The sequence below is a fragment of the Mus caroli genome, chromosome 8, assembly GCF_900094665.2.
Source record: "Mus caroli chromosome 8, CAROLI_EIJ_v1.1, whole genome shotgun sequence".
In the NCBI taxonomy this organism is placed as follows: Eukaryota; Metazoa; Chordata; class Mammalia; order Rodentia; family Muridae; genus Mus; species Mus caroli.
The window spans coordinates 117,211,149-117,227,107 of record NC_034577.1 but is presented as its reverse complement, the minus strand read 5'-3'; positions in this window follow the sequence as shown (position 1 = coordinate 117,227,107).

The following is a 15,959-nucleotide window of genomic DNA, read 5'->3' as shown; positions in this document are numbered from 1 at the left end:
AGAAGAGAAGAGAAGAGAAGAGAAGAGAAGAGAAGAGAAGAGAAGAGACGAGACGAGACGAGACGAGACGAGACGAGACGAGAAGAGAAGAGAAGAGAAGAGAAGAGAAGAGAAGAGAAGAGAAGAGAAGAGAAGAGAAGAGAAGAGAAGAGAAGAGAAGAGAAAGTTGAGGCCAGCCATGAGCAAGTAGAGAGAGGGGGAAGGAATGGGGAAGGGAGGGGGAAGGGGAGGGGGAGGGGGAGGGGACAGGGACCAAGAAGGGAAGAGCCCAAGAGAGCAAGAGAACAAGAGAGCAAGAGAGAGAGGAGGGGTTGAGCAGCCCCTTTTATAGTGGGTCAGGTCTACCTGGCTGTTGCCAGGTAACTGTGGGGTGGAGCATACCTGACTGTTGCCAGTTAACTGTGGGGTGGAGTTTTGACAGAATGCTAACAGTTACCCCAGTGAAGCAGCACACCAGCAAAGCCAAGTGTAACCTTTGGCTGGGTATAGAGCCTCGGGAATGAGGAAAGGTGCAGGGGAGAATATATTAGGAGAAACCCCCTATGTGATAAAACGAAGATGGGACCTGACTTTGGGCATGTGGTGACTGGTTTGGAAGGTGGAGCCCAGGAATTGACTTAGCTTTGGGCACAGCTGATGGAGGTGTTAAAGATGGTGCTATATGTGGGACCTCATCTCTGGGAGACAAAGAGACCAGAGTTATCAGGAACAGTGGGATTCAGCAAGGCCCCAGAGTGGCATTTTACTTTGAATTCTTGTGTTTATCCCCTTCTCTGATAACTTCTTATTAGCTCCAGGACTACAGATCAGTCTAAATTTGTCAAAATCATGAATCCTGACATTCAAAGAACCCCAGACCTATTGTCCTAAATATTTTGCACTCAGAATCTTCCTAGCTTTCCTTAAGACAGGGAAGCAGTCTGGGGCTTCTGAATGTCATCATGGAAACTGCTGAGTTGTATGTATCAGAATTAGAGGGTGGCAGGAGGGGTTCCTAACCCTCATTTTGGCAGTTTCAGCATTTGAAGGGCTAAGGCAGGAGGATGGCAAGTTTGATAACAGCCTGAGATACTGATAAGCATTATCAAAAGGAAGAAAAATAAAAAAGAAAGAGAGAGCAGGGAGGAAGGAAATCAATCATGAAAGTGTGTGTTGGGGGAGGGGAGAACTTGCAGGGCATGAATAAGGATACTGATGAATCATAATTAGACATAACATTCATGGCCAATTCTGCAGCCAATTTTCAGTTCCTGCTACAGGGAGGGGCTAGGATGCAGAGCTCCTGGGTATCACCCAATGGGAAAGTGAGTGACATACAGAGGTCTCTACCCTTCTAGCATCCTCTGAGCTGCCCTGGCACTGTCTTAAGCCTGACCTCTCCCATCCTCACATACTGTGATTGTTTCCATTGCTTTTACTGACTATAACAAATGCTTGTAGCATACTGCTCATGCAGCCTAATGACTTCCTCTATTGCATGTTTCTTTATTGCATTATTTGTTTACTTAGAAAGTACTTCAAAGACTGCCCTAAGCACAAGGCTTCCCGAATGACTGGGGATATAAAAAACAAAACAAAACAAAGAAAAAGAACCCTACATGTCAAGGAAATGTCAGCCTCTGCTAGAGGACACAGGATTCAGTTGTTCATGTTCCTCCAAAGGAGGAGTTTATCACAAAGCGCCACTACATAATAAAAAGGGGAAAGCAGAACAGGATGTGTTGTAGCTCACCAGTAACAGGGTAACAGTCTAACAGCCTAACAGCGTAACATAACAGCATAACAATGTAACAGTGTAACAAAGTAACAGTGTGACTGTACAGTGTAATGATGTAACAGTGTGACTGTACAGTGTAATGATATAGCAATGTAGCTGGACAGTGTAATAATGTAACAGTGTAACTGTACAATGTAATGATGTAACAATATAAATGTACATTGTAGTGATATAACAGTGTAACTGTGCAGTGTAATGATGTAACAGTGTAACTGTACAGTGTAATGATGTGACAGTGTAACTGAACAGTGTAATGATGTAACAGTGTAACAATGTAGCAATGAAGGTACAGTCCATAAAGACACTGCCTTAGGGCATCAGAGTCAATTGTTGATAGTCCCTGCCAGAAGGCATCAAGGATGTGTGGAGAGTGGCCCTCAAAATCTGGATCCTGTATCACCCAGCGAGAGAGCAGAGAGAAGCCTGTGCACACACAGCCTTGTGCAGAGCTTAGGAAGAGTGGAGCTTTTCCCTCACTGGACTCTCCCACCCCGTTGGCCATGCTGGGTATTTCTGCCTCTGCCTCTTCTATGTTCAAAGCAGGTTTCACACATATATTCTCTTCTACAATGGAGATTCAGACACAAGGGTATACATTTGCATTTTGATTTTCTGGTGTCATTATGTTGAGATTATTACTCTATATTCGGGTTGGGGTAATGGCTCCGTTTGTAAAGTGTTTCAGATCTCCAGAACACACATAAAAAGTCAGGCACAGCAAAGCATACCTGCAATCCCAGTCTTGCAATATAAGAGGTTCCCTGGAAGGGGAGGGGGCCAGTTTTCAGGCCAATGGGAGACCCTGTTTCAAACATGTAGAAGATGCTAGAGGACCAACACACCATGCATGAATGTACAGGTACACACACACACACACACACACACACACACACACACACACACGGTGGGGGGGGGGGTAAGGGGAGAGGGAGAGGAGACAGACATAGAGACAGAGACACAGAGAAAGGGAGGCAAGGTGTACATAGGTATTCACAAAGAGGCTAAAATCTAGGTTTAACTGTCCTTCAGCATCAAATTGTGGAGTGGGATATTCTGCTATTGTGGCTACAATTTGAAATAAATGGCCATTGAGGGAGCCCCACCCTGACATCTGACATTTTAACAGCTGTGCTGTGCTCTTGCAATGCCACTAGAGGGAGCACAAGTTCACTGCCATGCCTTGTTCCCCCAAGTACAGCATCTTGGTGAATGTTCTAGATGGCATTTGAGAAAGCAACCATGGATCTATTAGCATTTATTCGGCAAAACGGCTGAGCAGACTGGAGAAGAGCCCACATAAAAAAGCTGGAGATAGGTAGACTCCTGGAGCTCACTGGCCAGTCAGCCTACCTTACTGGCAAATTCCAGGCCAATGAGAGACCCTGTCTCAAAAAAACAAGATGGGTGCTGACTGAGAAATGACAGCTGAGGTAGCTGTCTGACCTCCACACATGCAAACACGTATGCATGCACACTAGCACATCTGTTTGCACCTGTACACACCTGAGCATTGCACATATATACAGACACAAATTGTAATTATCCTCACTTAAATTTAAATGAATCCTTTCTAGAATGGGGGAAGATGAATTATAAGGACTAAGATTGCTCAGCAGGGTGAGTTCCAGAAGGGCTGAGAACTGCAGCACACAGCACATTTAAACATGTCTGTTACTGCACTAAGGATGAGCTTTCACTACATCAGGGAAGAAATTATCCGCCTTGAGATCGCGTGTTCTATGGAGAAGTAAATAGACAATAGAAGTGTTGTATCATGAAACCTCCTCATTTCTCTGGGCACTTCAGTTAAAAACAACAACCATTTGCTTCAGAGGCAACACATTCTTATAAAGCAGATATAGAAACTTAGAAACTTAAGCTCAGTAACCAGAGAAAATTCATTCTGTGAATGATTTGTTATGGAGAGTGGCTTCTGCGGAGGGTGGTTCTGACGCTAAGGTCATGTTCCTCAATTGGTTCTTGATGAGGTCAGGGTGGGACACTTAGAGTTTCGAGTGAGGATGCAGGGATCTGGGTAAGAAGGAGGCAGTAGCTGCAGGAGATAAAGTTGAATGGCCAATGATCTATCCAATTGTGCCTGGGGTGGCAGGGGAGGTTTGAGTTAGCAAAGGCATTTTAAGAGTGACTGGTGTGTGTGTGTGTGTGTGTGTGTGTGTAATTTGGGTGGGGGCTGGTAGAGTGCAGTTTGCCTGGATCTTAAAGAGGGATAGCAAAAACTACATGCAACAAGCATGACTTGACACAACCTAAGGTCCTCTGGGAAGGAAGTCTCCATTAAAGGATTGGCCTATGGGAGAGTCTGTGGGGGCTTGAGTTGATTACTGGTGTAGGAGGGCCCAGTATTCTATGGGCTGCACCTTTCCCTGGTCCTTACTGTATAAGAAAGCTAGCTATGCATGAGCCTGTGAGGAATCCAGCAAACAGCATTCTCTATCATTTCTGCTCCAAGTCCTCTCTGGACACATATGGCCATACAAATTCCAACAGGTATGTACAGATTTGTACACATAAGACACATGTACATATGTACATGTTTTAAAATAACATAAAAGAAAAGGAAAATTATAGATGGTAAAAATGTCAGATGCACACTTTTAGAATCTGGAATGGAGTAGCTAACAGCTCTGGGGGCTGCCGCTTGCCTCAAGACCAGTCTAAGCAAGAACAAGATGAGAAATTACGACTTACTGAAGCACCCCAAGGCACTCATATCACAGGAAGCAAGAGTTAGAATTGCTGAACCCCAAGCAAAACATCTGCCCTTTGTCCACCATGAGAGCCAGAACAAAACCAGGCCCCAGAGCTCTCAAACATCCCAACATTCCGCAGGGAAATCTCAGTGATATGAGGCGTTTTCCTTTACAGACTGAAGGCCTCTCCTGGTTTTCCTCTCCTTTTTCATAGTCTTTAGAGGTCATTGCAAATTAAACAAGGGTGCATGGCCTCTGTGGTTTTGTGGTTTTTAAAAGCAAATTACATAAAAGAAAAAAAAAAGTGGAGGCGACCATGGAGCTGCGTCAAAGAGCACAGGACTTTCTGTACAAGTGTGGGAGCCTGAGTTTAATGCCCAGAACCCATGAAAAAGCTGGGGGTGGCTGTGCATGCTCCGAACTCAGTGCTTGGATGGAGGAGCAACTGGGACTCAGGAGCTTGCTGACAAGTCAGTCCAGCAGAAATGGCAACCTCTAGGTTCTGTAACAAAAACTCAAGTGGGAAGAGGACAGAGGAAGACACTGCAGGCAAACACATGAGCCTGTGCACACACAGGCACACACACACTCACACAGATATACACACAGACACACACAGAGACACACAGACACACACACACTCAGACACACACAGAGACATACACACACACACACACACACACACACACACACACACTATTTTAGCCTGCCTCAATTGCTACTAGGAATTGTTGGACTGGAGAGGAGGCTTGGTTGTAGGAGATATTGCTGTTCTTGTAGAGACCCGTGTTTGGTTCTGACATCAGGAGGTTTAGAGCCTTCTGTAGCTCCAGGGGACACAAGCCTCTGGCCTCTGTGGACAGCTGCACTCACATGTACATACCAACACACAGGCACACACCAGCAAGTAATTAAAAATAATATATGTAAATATTAAAAAATAGTTGTTTGTCTTACTTCTTCCTGTTCTCTTTATTCATGTCTGTGTCATTTGTTTATATAAAACTCAAGCCTCTATATATGTTTGTGCCCTGTTGTAAACAACCACAGAACATGCTCTCCCCCAGGAATCTGAATAGCTTAAGTCAATATTTTCAATGGCTGCATACCAGCCATCATTCAGAGGCGCCCCATCTGGAGCTGTCAGCCTTGTGCACATTTATTTGTTTGTAGTTTCCTACCTGTGTGTGTAACTTCAAAACAAACACCTTTGAGAATGCACGTCTGCCGAAGCCAGGGATGGCCTTCTGAGACGTCTGAAGCCGAGCTGTATCCTTGCCATGAACTCTCTTACTCATCTCTGCCCTGACATTTTTTTCCTTACTGACACTCCCCCCACTGCTGCTGCTTCCTTCTGGTCTCGTTCTCGGCACCCACACCGACCACAGTGTTTATGTGCTCCAATATCTTAGTGTAAATAGCTGGCATGGTAAAACTTCCCTTCAAAACCCTAAAAAGACAGCAGATTCTAAAGCCATAAAAGGACCATTTCACTGGCCAGTTTAACTGACATTTAATTCAGGTTATGGGTGAATCCAAACATCAATGACTGTATTGGTTACTGGTCTCAGGCTTTGACCAGAAAGTGGACACAAGGCAAAGCTAGGAAAGCAGGGCTTGTCTCGGCTTAGAATTTAAGAAGAGCATCGTGGCAGGAAGGCATAGTTTCAGGGGCATGAGGACCAGTGACATTCTTTCTCCATAGTCAGGAAGCAGAAAACACACAGGATTTTGTCATTTTTGAACTGGTTATTTGTACTCAGAGTAAATTGAATCCTGTGTGGAGTCACACGTCTACAGGATAAATTTGGGGTCACAAGTTTTGTGGGTGGGCTGGTATCCCTATCACTCCAGGGGATTCCTGCCTGGCTACAGGAGTGCCCTCTTCAGGTTCCATATCCCCCTGCCGTGAGTCTCAGCTAAGGTCACCCCCATTGATTCTTGGGAGCCTCCTCTATCCTGGGTCTCTGGCATGTCCTCAAGATGCACACACCCTCCTTCCCCATCCCCACCAGCTGCAGATTTCCATTCATTCTCATGGCCATCTGACCATCTCTCCTGTCTCTCCCTACACCTGATCCTGAACCCCATTCTGCTCTCCATCCCCTCTCCCACCCAGTTCTGTCCCTCCATATGCCTCCCATGACTATTTTATTCCCCACTTCTAAGTGAGATTCAACCATCTTTGCTTGGGTCTTCTTTCTTGGTTAGCTTATTTGGATCTGTGGAGTATAGAGCATGTATCCTGTACTTTATGGCTAATATCCACTTATAAGACATACCATGCATGTCTTTTGGGATCTGGGTTACCTCACTCAGGATGATATTCTCAAGCTCCATCTACTTGTCTGTAAAAAAAACTACCACATTGATATCCAACGTGGTTGTACAAGTTTTCACTCCCACCAGCAATGGAAGAGTGTTCCTGTTGCTCCACATCCTCACCAGCATGTACTGTCCCTTGAGTTTTTGATTTTAGCCGTTCTGATGGGTGTAAAATGAATCTCAGAATTGTTTTGATTTGCATCTCCCCTGATGGCCAAGGACCTTGAACATGCCTTTACATGTTTCTTGGCCACTCAAGATTCCTCTGTTGAGAATTCTGTTTAGCTCTATATCTCTTTTTTTCAGTTGGGTTATTTGGGTTTTTGGGTGTCTAACTTCTTGAGTTCTTTACAAATTTTAGGTATTAGGCCATTCTCACTATGTTAATCCTACTGATCCATGAGCATGAGAGATCTTTCCATCTTCTCATATCTTCTTCAATTTCCTTCTTTCTTCAGCAACCTGAAGTTCTTGTCATGTAAGTCTTTCGCTCACTTGTTAGAGTTACAGCAAGATGTTTTATATTATTCAGGACTATTGTAAATGGTGTTGTCCCCCTAATTTCTTTCCCGGCCCATTTATCATTTGTATAAAGGAGGGCTGCTGATTTTTTTTTTTTTTTTAGTTAATCCAGCCATTTTGCAGAAGGTATTTATCATGTGTAGGAGTTCTCTGGTAGAATTTTTAGGGTTGTTTATATATACTATGATATCATCCACAAATACCGATACTTTGACTTCTTCCTTTCCAATTTGTATCCCTTTCATGTCTTTTAATCGTCTTATTGGTTTAGCTAGAACTTCAAGCACTATATTGAATAGATACAGTGAGAGTGGGCAGCCTTTGGATGTCTTTGGTATGTTTCTGGGTTTGCTTTCCAGTATTTTATTGAGTATTTTTGCATCAATGTTCATAAGAGAAATTGGTCTGAAATTCTCTTTCTGTGTTGAGTTTTTGTGTGGTTTAGGTATCAGGTGACTGTGGCTTCATAGAATGAGTTTGGCAGTATCCTTTCTGTTTCTATTTTGTGGAATATTTTGAGGAGTGTTGGTATTAGCTATTCCTGGAAGGTCTGGTAAAATTCTGCACTAAAAACCATCTGGTTCTGGACCTTTTTTGGTTGGGAGACTTTTAATGACTGCTTCTACTTCCTTAGCGGTTATAGGGCTGTTTAAATAATTTACCTGATCTTGATTTAACTTTGATTAAGAACTTTCCAATTTTGTGGAGAATGGCTTTGGAAGTAAAACCTAATGATTCTTTGAATTTCCTCAGTGTCTGTTGTCATGTCCCCCCCCCCTTTATTTCTTATTTTGTTAATTTAGAAACTCTGCCTTGGGGGGGCGGTATAGGGAACTTTTGGGATAGCATTTGAAATGTAAATAAAGAAAATATCTAATAGAAAAAAAAAAAGAAACTCTGCCTTTTACTTAGTTTGGTAAGGGTTTGTCTATCTTGTTGATTTTCTTTATTAAAAAGGAAACAGCTCTTAGTTTCTTTGACTCTTTGTATTGTTTTCTTTGTTTCTAATTGATTGATTTCAGCCCTGATTTTATTTCTTGCCTTCTATTTCTCTTTGGTATATTTGCTTCTTTTTTTCTAGAGATTTCATGTGTACAATTAAATTGCTGGCATGAGAACTTTCTAACATTTTATATATATATATATTAATGCTATGAACTCTTTTCTTAGCAGTACTCTCATTGTGTCCCACAGCTCGAGAGAGACCTGCTCTCCTGCGGGCGCCACCTGCTGGCCTGTGTTATTACTGCGTGCGTGCACTATTCACCTTGTCATCTGGAGACTACTCTGCCTCCGTGGTGCCCTCTGTTGATCACATTGGTGAGTGGATGCCGGGCAAGGGCATGTGGTCTCACTCTGTCACAAAGGCAAATGATGGATGTTCTTTGGAGCATCTCTTCGGTAAATGCTGTTTTAAAATGAGATCACTATGCGGTTTTGTTCCCCCACGCTGCCACATGCTCAGGGCTGTCCCTGGGACCATTGGCCATCTCCAAGTCTCCAAGTGATCCTCCCTAACCTCTCCTTTGTCAGTTTTGCTTCTTGCCACACCCAACTCATCCTAACCGACTACCTCCCCCTTCTTCAGCCACGCCCATCCATCCCTGCATTTTGACGTGTCATCCTTCCGTCTCTTTCTTGTGAAATGCTCCCCAGTGTTTAAAATGCTACTCCGGTGTATCTCCTGTAAGAATCTGAACCCACTCAATTCTCCTTCCTGTCACTGATTTGTAATTAATATCTCCAACCCGTGTCCTTGGCAGCTCTGATATGTTCCCTGCACATCCTGTCCTCTTCGGCTACAGCAGTTCTGCTTCCTGCTTGTCCCCAGCCTGATGTTCTTGCTGGGGATCAGGGTAGAATATGTAACCGTGATAGCACGACTTGCTTTATCAATAGGATAGGATCTGATGTTTCCAGTACAGAGTTGGGAACTGTGACAATTTTTAATCACTCATAATTTTTTTTAAAAAAATTGCAAAATGTTCAAAAAAGGTAGTTCCATTGGGGAGGGCTGAAAAGGAGTTACTACGTTTCTCAAAGTCGTTCTCTTGGAATTTGATGGTGTGAGCAACTTGGTATATGAGTTTTTTTAACTTCTATGTACTTGATGATGGAACTGATACATTTTGGAGTGTGTGTGTGTGTGTGTATGTGTGTGTGTGTTGTTTTTAAAGTAGGAAATGAAATAAAATTGATTTTATGTACAAGTAGAAAAGTCCTGGTAAGAACCAAGAATTCTTTTCTCTCTGGAGAACGAATGCTATGCTCAACCACCTGGGAAGGTAAACCCAGTTAAAAAATATGACAGAGCTGTTCCTCAGGGAGGGGTACCTACTGAGGTCACTGGGGAGCAAGCACTGAGATTGACAGATAGGGACTCTGAAGAACACGGTGTGTGGGAGAGGACCCAGGAGACCTCATTCTACTGTAAATCAAGGAGACTAGCAAAAGTGATTCATTTTCCCTATGCCAGCCTGTAGAAAGGTATGCCAACACAGAACAAATGCAAAATAGCTGGCTTGTCCTTTCTGCAACAGTTTTTAAAGCTTTGTGTTGCAAGAAACCCCTGCTTCATTTCCTCAGGTGAACAGGCTGGTTCACCTGAGAAGTACACTCATTAGACTCCTCTAGCATAACCCAAAATATCACACACATGCACATGCATGTACACACACACACACACACTTCTACACTCTATTTGTTCAGGATACAAAGTCTTGTCCTATTCGTGAACCTTCTGGGGCTTGAGCCATTCCATCTTCTGACGTGGCTCGGTTGTTTAACTGCCTGAGGCTTCCAACTCTCAAAGTTAAGAGACAAGCAGACGCCAGACACCAGCTAGGGAAGGGAGAGCCTAAGGACTCCTCCTTATCTGGACTCTTTGATAAGCTTTAGAAAGTACATCTCATACCAAAATGGACCCCTACAACCTATTTCTTACAGCTTGGAGTCCTGGAGTGGAGACTGTGGGACCTGGGCTCAGACCCTTCCCATTCTTTTGAGAGAAGGAATAGTGTAACCATAGGACATCCATGGAGCTTATTAAAGTTAGATTTGAGGTCCCTGATGCTTCGGTTCTGACCCAATGGCCAGGAAGCCATGTCCTGTTAATCCTCTGGACAACTCCAGCAGGAATGGCCACAGGCTCCTCTTAGGTGGCAATAAGCTGGGAGATGACCTCCCGTCCTGGGTAAATCTACCTTGAGGAAAATCTACCTCACTTTTGGCACAAGTGTCTCATCCTTAATGGAGGCTCAGGTGACCTCTAAAATTGATGGGGGTTGGCTGTCTGCCTTTTTTTTCAACCTCTTCTAACTGCCCAGTCTGGCTGTGCTTGCTGCTGCTGGATTTCTGCCTGGATGCTGCTTTCAGTACTGTGAATAGGGGCATTGTCTCAGCCTGAAAGTGGATACATGAAAGTTTGTTCCCAGCTCTGGGGTCCCCAGAATAAAGAGCAGCTGTGAGAATTCCTCTGATCGATGCTCCTCAGCGCCAAAGAGAGCAAGCCTGCCCCTCTGCAGCTTAGACACCTCTTGGAAAGCTAACTGGTGACAACACTGTCACTTAAGCCCAAATGACCGAGGCCCAGATGACCCAACGTCTAAATCTGAGCATCACTTGATTCTTTCTAGCCTTTCTCCTTTACGGCAAAACTCATTTGTTCCGGCTCTTCTACAATTCCTGAAGGAGTCTGTGCTGCACAGCTAAAGAGATAAATTTCATGAGAGATTTATAACATCAGAATTATCAAGGCTTTACCCTATAATAATCGGTTCTTCTAAGTCAGGATTTCTTTTCTTTGGCCAGAGAGTGTGGTTTGGAAGTTACACAATGAGTGAGTTCCCTGAGAGTTCAGTCAGCCTTATGAACTACAGATGAATAGCTGAGGCACAGCTAGCATGCCAAGGGCACTGGGTGCGTTAACGAGCATCCACACACAGAAGCACATTTGCCTTAGTATTTTATTGCAACAAAATACATTTGCAGAAGGTCGATAGGCCACATGCATTGGTTAATATCACTACTGACTTACATATTAATAGAAAATCCATTGCAGTATAAAATGAGAGTTATTTTAAAAAGCATCTAAATCCATATCATATAAATTCAGAATAGCAGAGTGTTAATTAAGTTCAGTCTCTGATTGCTGGAACTACATCTTACTACAATTCGCCATAGATTTTTCTGGCTGAACTTTTGCATAATTGCTTATTGATTTCCATTAACAAAACCCAGGAAATAGAAAAAAAATGGGAAATTAAAGCATATCTTTAAGCTTGATAGCCTGCGGTTTAAACCCATCTGGTCAACCATTTCCCACCATACTATCAGGACTGATGGATGACTGAGAACTGGAATAAAGACTAATGTGGCTACCTAGGGAGGCAGCCATATGAGCCATAGAGGAGAGCTATATCTGAGGCCTCAAAGGAGCTCCCACAGGTCATAGGTGACCTACAGAGGCCTCTTCATTCTTCAAACTGTGACACTGTTCTAGATAGCTTCAACTGCCAACTTGACACAGTCTACAGTCACTCAAGAGGGGCCTCTCAATTGAGAGATTGCCCAGACTAGCTAGCGGACATGTCTGTGGGAGTTGTCTTGGTTGTTAATTGATATAGTAAGGTCTATCCCACTGTGGGCAGCACCATTCCTTAGGCTGGTGGCCCTAAGCCGTACAAGAAAGCATGTGTCTGAGATTGAGCCAGCTAGCAGCATGCCTCCGTGGTCTTTGCTTCAAAATTCTTCTTGAGTTCCTGTTCTGACTTCCCTCAGTGATGAACCGTGATCTGGAAGTGCAAGCTAAATAAACTCTTTCATCCCTGAGTTTCTTTTGGTTGGAGTGTTTTAGTACGGCAACAGAAGGAAACCAGAACACATATCTGTGTGTAGTTAACCTTTATCATAGTCTCAATCGACTTAGCTGCCTGTTCAGCAACTGCTGCTGAGAATTCTCAAGTTGGGAGTGGAAATGAGGGTCTGGGAGACCCTGTAAGGAAACAGAGGCAGGTTCAGCCCTTGGGAAGTGCAGTACACACCCCTGCTCTCAAGGTCACAGTCTAGCCTCTGGATACTTTTCAGGGTTCAGACACCATAGTTGTCTGTGTCCTGCCTCTCGGATGTTACTTTTGCATGCCCTCCAGTTAACTAAGCTATAGCTGCCAGCCCGTGATTTCTGGTTCCCTTTCTGCATCCCTGCATGAAAAGCCCAACGCAGGGGAGTGTGACTTCTGTGGAGACTGCCCTTAGCCAGTCACTCTTGGGAACATAAACACTCCAGCTTCTTCCCCCATCCTGGTGAGGTTGTTCTGAGATGTAGCCTACTTCCCAGAGCACCCACTCCTCCATGGATATCCCCACCTGTCATGATCCTTTGCTTCCTACTATCTATCTTCACTGGCGCTTCCCAAACACCTTTTGTGCTCGAAAGAAGCAGGAGTAAGGACCATCTGACTCAGGTCCCAAGTCGCTGTGCAAGGGAACAAGCTGGAGTAGGTTCTCTTTGACTTAAAGCATTACCACATAGGTGCATGCGAAAATGACAAGCAAAGACGTAGCTATTCCTCTCTGTCACCAATTCATTGGCTAACAGATGTCAGCTCTGCATACAGCTTAGAAGCTTTGCTTCGCATTTCAGGGTAAGGGTTAAATATTTCATGTTCTTATGACACCATAGAGGAGACAGGAAATCACTTTGAAGGCTGAGCATGCCACGCACAGCAGTAGATCCCATGGGAAGATGAATGCAACGGCACAGGTTTAACAAAGACTCTATTGGAGATTTGGAGTCCAAACCAAATGAAAAGTTGAATAAATTATGAGTTGACAAACAAGAATTCAATACTAAAAATTTTCAGCAGTCGTGAGCTGGTACTGCCATCTTCTACCCAACTCTAAGAATGTAAAACATGTTCAAAGTATAAACTGACTACCACTCTTTTCTCTGATTATTAAACCAGATGCAATGGTACACACCTATAATTTGACACCGGCAAGGCTGAGGCAGGAGGATCTCGGTGAGTGATGACAGCTGGGCTACTTGTCTCTTGCCATGATAACAAGGAAAGACTGATTTTGGCTCACAGTTTAGGGGTATAGTCCTTCACTGAGGGGAAGCCACAGTGGCAGGAACTTGGAGCAACTGGCCATGGTACATCTCCGTTCAAGAAGCAAAGGTTGCTGAATTTTTGGGCTCAGTTCACCTTCTTCTTTTTATACAGTCCAGGATCTGAGCCCAGGGAATGTTCTCATCTACACTGGACACCTCCCCTTCTCAGTTAACCTGATCAAGATGATCCATCCCCCATAGGTGTGCCCAGAGGTCCATCTCCAAAGTGAGTCTAGATCTCATCAGGTGACAGTTGAGAGTCACTGGGCAGTGTGGTGCCTGTGTGTGCTATGAGGGCCTGACCACAAGGCTTTAACTAAAGGGGAAGACTCACACTGAATGTAATTGCACCACTTACTTGGGCTATGATCACAAACTTTCTAAAGATTCCACTACCTTCATCCTGGGCTACCCAGACTCTTGCTGTGTCTTCGTTAGGGTTTTACTGCTATGAACAGACACCATGACCAAGGCGAGTCTTATAAGTAACAACATTTAATTGGGGCTGGCTTACAGGTTCAGATTCAGTCCATTATCATCAAGGCAGGAACATGGCAGCATCCAGGCAGTCATGGTGCAGGAGGAGCTGAGAGTTCTACATCTTCATCTGAAGGATGCTAGCAGAACACTGACTTACAGGAAGCTAGGATGAGGGTCTTATAGCCCACACCTACAAGGCCACACCTAACCCATCAGGGCCACACCCTCTAATTGTGCCACTCCCTGGGCAGAGCATATGCAAACCATCACATACAGCAAGAAACAGATTGCTGCTCTTCATAAATTAAGCAGTCTCAGGTATTCCATTGTAGCTGCACAAAAGATACTATGATACATCTTTCCTTGTTGTGCTGACTAAATCCTTAGCAAGAGCAACTTGAGGGAAGAAGTGTTTATTGGCTCATAGTTTTAGGGGGCCATGATGGCAAGAGTGAGAGGCAGCTGGTCATGTTGCATCCTCAAAGGGCAGAGAGATGAGAGTTGGGGCTCAGGCAGATTTCTCCTTCCATATTCAGCCCTGGATCCCAGCCCATGGAATTGGAGTTGCCTACGGCTAGAGTGAATCTTCTACCCACAGTTAAACCTTCTGGAGATATCACCATAGACTTGTCTAGAGATGTAGTCGCCATGGTGATTCTAAATCCAGTCAAACTGACGATGAAAATCAACCACCACACATACTTAGACAGTATGTGAACTGTGTTAGTCACCATACATACTTAGACAGTATGCAAATTGTATGTAAACAAACCTGATGAAATAAACACAACGGACCTGCTGTGCTCCCATGAGGATTAGAGTTTGCATCCACATAAATATGATGGGCATGGAGACCTGCTTTGTAACACCAGTGACTGTAAAGGAAGAGAGGAGGTGCCCCGAGCAAGCAGGATAGCTAAACTAGCGAATGAGATAACTCTAGGTTCATGTGAGACACTGCTTCAATATATATGGTGGGGGTGGCTGTGAGGGGGGGGGCATTGAGAGACTGAGGAAGACACTGGACAACAATTCTGAGCTAACCATACATGTGTAGCCACACACGTGTGAACATGTATACCTAAACATGTATACCATATAAACATATACTTATACAACAATTAAAATAGTATTGCCTGGAAACACTTATCTTAGTTAGGGTTTCTATTGCTATGACAAAACACCATGACTGAAAAGCAAGTTGGGGGACAAAAAGGTTTATTTGGCTTACACTTCCACATTGCTGTTCATCATGGAAGGAAGTCAGGACAGGAACTCAAACAGGGGAGGAAACTGGAGGCAGAAGCTAATGCAGAGGCCATGAAGGGGTACCTCATACTGTCTTGCTCCACATGGCTTGCTCAGCCTGCTTTCTTATAGAACCTAGGACCACCAGTCTAGGGACGGCACCACCCACTGTGGGCTGGATCCTCCCCCATTGATAACTAATTAAGAAAAATAAAATTCCTTGCAGCTGGATCTCACGGAGGCATTTTCTCAGGTCAAGTTGACATAAAACTATCCAGCACAACACTCATATGTTAAATTTATCTAGTGCTGCATTTATTGCTAATTATGGGAGCAAATGACCTGAGGGAATCTACATCAAACATCCCATGTGCAAAATTGAATAGGAACTCACTCGCTAAGGTATATTAAAAGTATGCATTTCCACAGGCTGTTAAACCATCACAGTCTTCCTCTGTCACCCTGGTCCTCAAGCAGTGTACCCACAGCTGAGTTTCACCCTGACGCTGTGTAAGCTTGTCAGCCTGTGTTAGCTTTCAGTCAGGAGCTCCAGGTTTTCCGTGCCAGAAGAACTTGGCCTTCCTATGGGCACAGAACAGTAATCAGATGCCTGCTGCGACCGCCTCTAATTCCACAATCTATTAGAGTAGAATTTACATTTTGTTTTCATCTCTTCCCCTCTTGGACTAGATGCAAAATGGAAATGATTGGGAAACAGCCCTTGAGAGTGGAGCAGCAGGGAGCCTCCTCAGGGTGGCTGTGATTTGCCTGGCACACAGGGGTG